Source organism: Myodes glareolus, chromosome 10 (genome assembly GCF_982192425.1).
Source record: "Myodes glareolus chromosome 10, mMyoGla1.1, whole genome shotgun sequence".
Lineage (NCBI taxonomy): Eukaryota > Metazoa > Chordata > Mammalia > Rodentia > Cricetidae > Myodes > Myodes glareolus.
The window spans coordinates 10147124-10156014 of NC_142035.1; positions in this window are offsets into that span (position 1 = coordinate 10147124).

Here is an 8891-nt window from a genome sequence, read left to right on the forward strand (position 1 = left end):
GTAAAGGTGCTTGCTGCCAACACCAACAGCCTGGGACCCACAGAGTGTGAGGAGAGAGCCAAAGCCCTCAGGTTGTCTCCTGACCCTCACATACATCCCATACACACAACATGTAGATTTTTTTAAAGGCAAGCATGGTGGTACGCACCTTTAATCCCAGCACTCTGGAGGTAAAAAGCAGGCAGATCTCCACGTGTTTCAGGTCAGCCTGGTCTACATAGTGAGACCCTGTCTCACACAAAAAAAGACAAAACAAACAAACAAACAAAACCATAAAAGGTAAATAAAAACTGTGCAAATGGGTGTGCACAAGGGCCACACAGCAGCATCATGCAGGGGAACAGGTACAACCAAAAATCTGAGAAGAGAGCGGTTCCCTGTCAGGTCACACTAGGAGTGCTGAGTACACAGGCCTTCAAAGGAACCGGGGCCCACTCGCATTAGCAATGAGAGTGGTTCAAAGGCCATTGCTAAGCCAAATGAAAACAAAGGACAAGGCAGCGGTCCAGAACTCCCAAGAGGGTCATCCCTTTATTGTTTGTAATTTTTTACTACATTTTCATGTATTTATTCTGTGCACATGTACATGTGTATAGGTGTGTGCACAAGTGTGCCAAGGAATAGGTGTGAAGGGGAGAGGACGATTTGCTGTCTGTTCTCTCCTCCCATCACACGGGTCTGGGGATCAAGCTCAGGTCAGGCTTGCTGTCAGGCTCAGCAGCAAGAGAGTGCCGAGCCATCTCGCCAGCGCCACACCCTTGGTTGGTTTGTTGGTTTGTTTTTAAGGTTTATTTATTATGTTTACAGTGTTCTGCCTGCAGGTTCACCTGCAGGCCAAAAGAGAGCCCCAGATCTCGTTACAGGTGGTTGTGAGCCATCATGTAGTTTCTGGGAACTGAACTCAGGACCTCTGAGCAGCCAGTGCTCTTGTTGTTGTTGCTCTTGTTGTTGTTGTTGTTGTTGTTGTTGCTGTTGTTGTTGTTGTTGTTTTCCGAGACAGGGTTTCTCTGTATAACAGTCCTGGCTGACCTGGAACTCGCTTTGTAGACCAGGCTGGCCTCGAACCACTGAGATCCACCTGCTTTTGCCTCCCAAATGATGGGATTAAAGGCATGTGCCACGAATTGCTCTTCCAGAGAACCCAAATTCAATTCCCAGAACCTACATGGCAGCTCACAACTGTCTATAATTCTAGATCCAGGAGACCTGACACCCACAGCAAAATACCAATGTACATTAAATAAAAATAAATAAATTTAAAAAATTTTTTAATTAAAAAAATAAAAATACATAGATGGAACCGTGATTGCAGCTCAGGGGTAGAGCATTTACCTGGAGTCAGTTAGTCTCCAGCATAGCAAAAACACATGTGTGCATGTGTGTGTGTGTGTGTGTGTGTGTGTGTGTGTAGTATGTATGTGTGTATGTATTATCTTAAAAGACATAAAAATAACTTTAATAATGGTTACCTCCAGTAAGTGAAGCAGATGTGAAGAGAAAACTTTTTAAATCTTTTTTTCCTACCAGGCAGTGGTGGCGCACACCCTTAATCCTAGCACTCAGGAGGCAGAGGCAGATGGATCTCTGAGTTTGAGGCCAACCTGGTCTACAGAGGGAGTTCCGAGACAGCGGGGCTACACAGAGAAACCCTGTCACGAAAAAACAAAAGAGAAAGAATTTTATTTTCTTTTTTCCTTACATTTGAGTGGGGTCTATGTGCATATGAGCGCAGATGCCTGTGAGGCCAGAGGCCTCAGATCCCCAGAGCTGGAGTTAGAGGCGGCTGTGAGCCACCTCTCGTGGGTGCTGGGAACCAAACTAGAGCAGGACTCACTTCACCACTGAGCCGTCGTCTTTCCAGTCCCTCCGACCTATTTTCTTTTTTTAAAAATTTTTGTTTATTTACTATGTATACAATATTCTGTCTGTGTGTATGCCTGCAGGCCAGAAGCGGGCACAAGACCTCATTACAGATGGTTGTGAGCCACCATGTGGTTGCCGGGAATTGAACTTAGGACCTTTGGAAGAGCAGGCAATGCTCTTAACCACTGAGCCATCTCTCCAGCCCCCCGACTTATTTTCTTGAAGCAAACCCCCATCAATGAACACAGAGTTCAGCCACTCTGCCGACTTATTTTCTTGAAGCAAACCCCCATCAATGAACACAGAGTTCAGCCACTCTGCCGCCCCAGGGGTTCTCCTGGCTCCCCGAGCCCAGGTCAGGGGCACAGATTGGCGCTGCTACACCTGGCTCCTCCTGGATGCTGGGATCAAACTCAGGTGCCTCTCACCAGCCCCCTAGATTGCAATTAAAAAGAATGCTTCACCTGAAAGCACAAAGCACTTACTGTGGATGGGATTATTTCCTTCCACAGGATTCCTCAAAATTGAATTACTGGGCCAAAGGTTCTGCAGTGCTTGTGGCTCTTGTTTCTATGTTAATTTAGACAAGCCGATCTCACTACAGCATTAGCAGCTTCATGACATCAGAGGAGAAGTTTGTAAAAGTCTACTTGGGGCAGGAGATCCAGAAGATGCCAGAGGGGAGCCCTGGTGCCAGCAGGTCAGACTCGGAAACTAGGGCTCCCTGGATCTTTACTCTTTCTGAAGCCACAAGCTCCTCATTCAGCAAGAGACCCTGACTCAAAAACAAGATGGAAGCCAGGCAGTGGTGCACACGCCTTTAATCCAAGCACTCAGGAGGCAGAGGCAGGCGGATCTCTGAGTTCGAGGCAAGCGTGGTCTGCAGAACTAGTTCCAGAACAGGCTCCAAAGCTACAGAGAAACTCTGTCCCGAAAAACCAAGGTAAAGAGGGCTGTCCATACAGCTCAGTGGGTAGACACCTGCCACCAAGCCTGATGACCTAATCAAAATCTCCGGAACCCAAACGATGGAAGGGAAGGGCCCACTCCTGCAAGTTGTCCTCAGACCTCCACGCGTGAGCATGGCTGGGACATAGCCTCCCCCAACCCACAGTCTGTCTAGGATCACAGTTTTGCATTAAATGGTGATATTTTAAAAATCTCAGGCCATGCAGACGGTTCAATAGGTTCACTTGCCACCAAGCCTGGTATGAGTTCAAGCCTGGGGATCTACATAGCTTTAAGAAGAGACCCAACGACCCCTGCAGGTTGTCCTCTGACGTCCACATGCTATGGCATGTACATGTATGCACACACACATACATGTGTGCACACACAAACAGGCAGACACACCCGTGCACACACACATGCACAAACACACACACACACAAACCACACACACATATAGGCAGACACACCCATGCATGCACAAGCACACACATACATGCATACCACACATACACACACACAGGCAGACACACGAAACACACACACACAGAGACACACACATACACACAGACACATATAACTTAATCTCAGCAGATCATGATGGTAAATGCCTATAATCTCAGCACCTAGGAAGCTGAGTAAGAGGATTGCCAAATTCAAGACAGCCTGGACTCTTCAGAGTGAGACCCTGCCTGTCAAAAAACAAACAAAAAAAAATCAACAACAACAAAAAACTCAAAAAACTGAGTGTTCTTTTGTGAGAAGAGGTTGGAGACGAGAGTGTCGCACAGTCTAGGTTATCCTGGAATTCACTATGTAGATGAGGCTAGCCTTGAACTTGCGATCCTCCTGTCTCTGCCTCTCAGCTGTTGGAATTACAGTGAGAGCCACCATATCCCACTAGGTTCTGAATGAGGTGTCAACACACAGCCATAAAATCCACCAACCCTCAATCAACTTTGTAAACATCAACTCATTTGAAACTTGGCTACTTGAATGCAAAATTTTTATAGTAACCGTCCACAAGGCATGCTATTAAAATTTTAGGCTTTTTGCACCAAGAGTATTGGGAATTTATCCAACATCCCTTGACTCACTCAAGCGACATAAAGTATCACTTGTCCATAGATCCTAGGACTCAGCAAATGCTGGACCCTCTAATGGGACAGGGTGTGCTTGCTCCCTGTGACCTGACGCTGCCAGCACAATTGGTTTTCGGTGATGACTCCACTAGCAATTGGCCAAGAGGGAATCATTTCCATCGATTACCTCTCAGGGCTGCTCAGACTCCCACATTTAAATGTAAATCTTGACAGTAGAACAAGATGGTGATCCGGAAGGGCTGTGAGAGCTGGGAACCACAATCAAATAAGTGGACAGATCTGCAGACAGAGCTCATTGTGAAAGAAGAAGAAGGAGGAGGAGGAGGAGGAGAAGGAGGAAGAAGAAGAAGAAGAAGAAGAAGAAGAAGAGGAAGAAGAAGAAGAAGAAGAAGAAGAAGAAGAAGAAGAAGAAGAAGAAGAAGAAGAAGAAGAAGAAGAAGAAGAAGAAGAAAAACAGGGGCCTTGAGGGATGAATGGAGGGTGGGGAGGGAAGCCACATCCTCCAGCAATCTCTTAAAGTTTGATCTGTTTGATTTCTTATTGCATTCATTTTGAGAAAGAATTTCACATAAGAGCACTCATTGGCCTGAAACTCGCTCCGTAGACAGGGCTAGCCTGAGGGCTGGGATTAAAGGTGTTAGAGATGGAACCAGAACTTCATGCACGCTAGGCAAATGCTCTGCCTGCTAAGCCACAGTCACAGCTTCCTCAGGCATCACCTGATGCTCACTCCAAGTCTAGTCTCTTATTTCCCTGTGACCACGCCCCCGAGGAGGGGTCTCTGAGTGAGGAGGCTGACAGTACTCCACCTCTCCTTAAGGTGTCACTAAGTAACTTGGCTTTGGCTTCCAAGGGCAGTGGCCACCGAGCTGGGTGGTCAGAAGGGACAGGGGAAAATGACTCGGTGTTATGACAAATCTCCCATTTCCTCTACTGCCTGGTGGACAAAGCGACAGTGTGCTGATGTACCCCACCTGCTCTGCCAGCTGGTCTGGCACACCTGGTCCTCCGAAGCACTGGAACTTTCTGTTTGAACCTTCATAAATGGGCCACACAGATAAGTAAGTCACTTACTGTTGTTATTGGTCCTCGCCCACCCCACCCCATCCCACCCCATCCCACCCCCCGAGGACCCGGCATTATCACTTGGGCTATGGGTAGACTCCAGAGAAATGTACCACAGTAGTTCTGCTCTTGGGCTGGAGAGATGATGGAAAACACTGGCTGCTCTTCCAGAGGACCTGGGTTCAGATCCCAGCACCCGTATAGTGGCTCACGCCATCTACGGCTTCATGTGGTTGCTGGGAATTGAACTCAGGACCTCTGGAAGAGCAGCAAGGGCTCTTAACCACTGAGCCACCTCTCCAGCCCCAGGTTTTATTTTTGTACTGTTGCTAATTTCTTCATTCTAACAAATATGCTACGGTCACACAAGAGAAGCTGGGGTACACATACGGTGGAGCAACACAGCATACTCACCGACAGCAATGCCCTTCCTAATGACATGGTTTTCTAACTTCCTTTTTTCTCCAGCTGAGACTGGAATAGCAGGTGACACGCACCTCTTAGTCTCTATCAGGGCCGAGTTTCAGAAGCATCTGGAGTTGCAGAGGGCAGAGTTGTGGCTTTAAGTTGCCCAACTGGCTTCAGACAACTTTGGACTGCCGCTGGTGAGGTCCCTCTTGGTGACATTATCCTCATCTGGGGTGACTTAGGCCCTATTTCTTTGAAAATGGAATTTGAGACTATGAAGGCTTAAGGTCCCTAAACTGATTAGCAGGCACCAGAAACCTGAGGAGGCCGATGTTGCCTGAAAGACTGGGATAGACCTGCGCATCTTCTGACTAGTCCTGCCGTTCTGGTCACTGACCCAACTCCAGTGGGGGAGAGAAGTTTCTGGATACTGTTAAAATAAATATGGCGTAACCTGATAAAGACATGTAGCGTCCAGTATTAGACAAATGGACTTTAAAGAGAAAAACAAAAAAGTTAAAAAAAAAAAAAAAACCAAACCGCTTCAAAGCAAGTGCAAGCACATAAAGCAACTGGTCGAAGCAACGCAACAGTTTAAAAGATGGGGCAGTGGTGACATGCATCCTTAATCCCAGCACTCAGGAGGCAGAGGCAGGCAGATCTCCGTGAGTTCTAGGCCAGGCTGGTCTACAAAGCTAGTTTCAGGATAGCCAGGTTGTCACCTGGTCTCAAAAGACAAATAAACAAAAAAGATGGGTAGTGGGTTGATGAGAATCTCAGAGGTAAAGGTGGTTGCTGTCAGGGCCGGTGACCTGAGTTCAGTCCCTGGGACCCACACGGACCCACACTGGAGAAGATGGAAACTGACTCCCTGACTCCCGAAAGCTGTCCTCTGACCTCCGCATTCACAGACAGGCAAAGGCACACCTCTCCCCAAACAAGCAAACAAACACTAAGTAGTTTTTCTTGCACCGTTGTGAACACAAAGTGTCCATTTGTAGCATAGATGCACGCTGTGCTGCTTTTGCAGGGCTCCTTTGGTTTAAAGTGGTTTCGCTTGTTGCCTTGTTCTTTAATTTTTAGAAGGACGTTTATTTATTTGCGGAGGTGCTCATACAAAGCAAGCATGTAGCATTCGGAGGTCAGCCTGCAGAGGTGGAGTCTCTGCTTCCATCCTTGGTGTCCAAGAGATGGAACTTAGGTCATCAGGCTTGACAGCAATCACCTGCACCTGCTGAGCCGTCTGGTTCGCTTTATTTATTTCTTTATTTAGAAATAAGGTTTCCTGTAGCCCAGGCTGGCCGAGGATGACCTTGAATTTCTGACCCTCCAGCCTCCGCCTCCAGAATATTGGGATTTCAGGTGTGTGGGAAACCACACCCAGTTTAATTCGCTCGGTTTTCAGGGTAGAAGATGTCTTTGAAAAAGAAATAGGGATTGGGGGGGGTGTAAAATCATGGAGTCTGTCACTTGTAACCAGCTGTTGGTTTGCATTTGCCTATGCTCATATACACACGTGTGTGTATGTGTGTATCTATATCTGTATCTATCTATATCTAAATATATATATATATAGTTTTTTCAGTAATGGGTTTTGATCAAAGCTTATTCTACCCCTGAGCTGAGTTACCCCCTGGCTCTTTTACTTTTAAATTGTGAGATAGTGTCTCCCTATGTCGTACAGGCTAACTTTTGAACTTTCAATCCTCCTGCCTCAGCTCCAGCCGAATCACAGAGCTGAACCACTAGACTCGTTGCTTGCCTCTTTTTCTCCTTTCCTTCCCCTCCACTCCCCTGTCTGAGTTTTGATTTTTAAGATTTATTGTCACAACTTTGGTGGCATACACCTTTAATCCCAGCACTCGGGAGGCAGAAGTAGAGGCAGGAGGATCTCTGTGAGTTTGAAGCCAGCCTGTCCTACAGACCAAGTTCAGTACAACCAGAGCTACACAGAGAAACCCTGTCTGGAAAAAAAAAAAAAAAACAAATAAAAACGAAACAAAAAAAATATTTTTATCTATGTATATGTTGTGGATGCAGGTGCCCACAGAGGCCAGAAGAGGGCGCCATATTTCGTAGAGCTGGAGGCAGTTGAGAGCCTCCAGGTGCAGGCACTGGGAACCAAACTCGTTTGTGATTTCTGTTGCACTGGAACACAAAGGAAGAATCTCATGGATCTACCCTCATCCAAAAGGCTGAGGCAGGAGGCTAACCTGGGCTACAGTGTTGACGACGCTTTGTCAACTTGGCTGGATCTGGAATCGAGTAACAAACAGCCCAGGATACCTGTGAGGATTTCTTCCATCCGTTTAATTCAAGTTAGAAGATGCACCCTAAACGTGGCGGCCGGATGGAAGGAAGCCTGAACAGGCAAAGCCCTTGATCTTTGCGTTGCTGCTGTTGCTGCAGCTAATGCTCATTCTTGATGGCCTCAGTCATCCCATGTGGACTGAAGACCAGCGACTCTCCAGGAATCCTCCAGGCCTGCAGGGCCAGATTGGGCCTGCTGAAGCATCCAGCCTTGTAGACAGAGCAGCTACAGCGTTCTCGGCTCTTTAGTAGGAGACAGCCATTGTCGCCGGTCTTAGATGGTATCGTGTAAACCAACTGAAAACCCCTTTTTAATACATATTCCTTCTATTGACTAACGCAACAACATAGCAGAACCCTGTTACCAAAACCCAGCCAAGCAAACGAACAAACAAGAAGCCTCAGCTCCAGAGCCCCCGTGTTCCTCGGATGGAGGCTGGGGTCCAGTTTTTGTTGCCAGCTTTGGGCTCCATGTTTGCGTTCCCCACTGTTTGATTGATCGCTCTCTGGGTAAACAGCAGCGGTGCTTGCTCTGGGGGCTGGGGGAGAGGTTCACAGGGGTCTGTCACTCCTCCATGTCCTGCCCTGTGCCGTCCTGGAGGCCTTCTCTATGCTTCCCAGGTTTCTTCCCCCTACACTGTCCCCTTCGGCTCTCCAACCCCAGCTTCAAGGAGGTGGCTCGGTCGGTAAAGCGCTCATGTCACATTTGTGAGAAGTGGAGTTCATCCACCCAGCAGCCATGGAAAAGCTGGGTACAGCCATGCCCCACCTAGAATCCTATGCAAGGAAACAGGCAGATGGACGATGCACGCTGGCCAGCCAGAGTCGCCAAATCCATGGCTCCAGGCTCAGTGGCTCATCTGAAGAGATAAGGGCTGAGAAGATACCTGATGCTGACCTCTGACCCCGTCCATGCTCACGTCCACACACACAGCCACACATGTACTCACACAACCTTTAACCTGTGACAAATGACTAACTCAAGTTATCCCTCGTGTTAGTGACCCCTAACTTTACTTCTGAATAAGCAATTTTTTACCCATCCCCATAAATCGGCACTTTCTGTTCACAAGTTATTAAAATCCAACAGTCTTTCAGGAATACCCATTAACTGTCTCAAGAAGATTAGGGTGCCTAATAACACTTAATGGAGTTCACACTCATGCACGCACACATGCGTGCGCACGTACACAC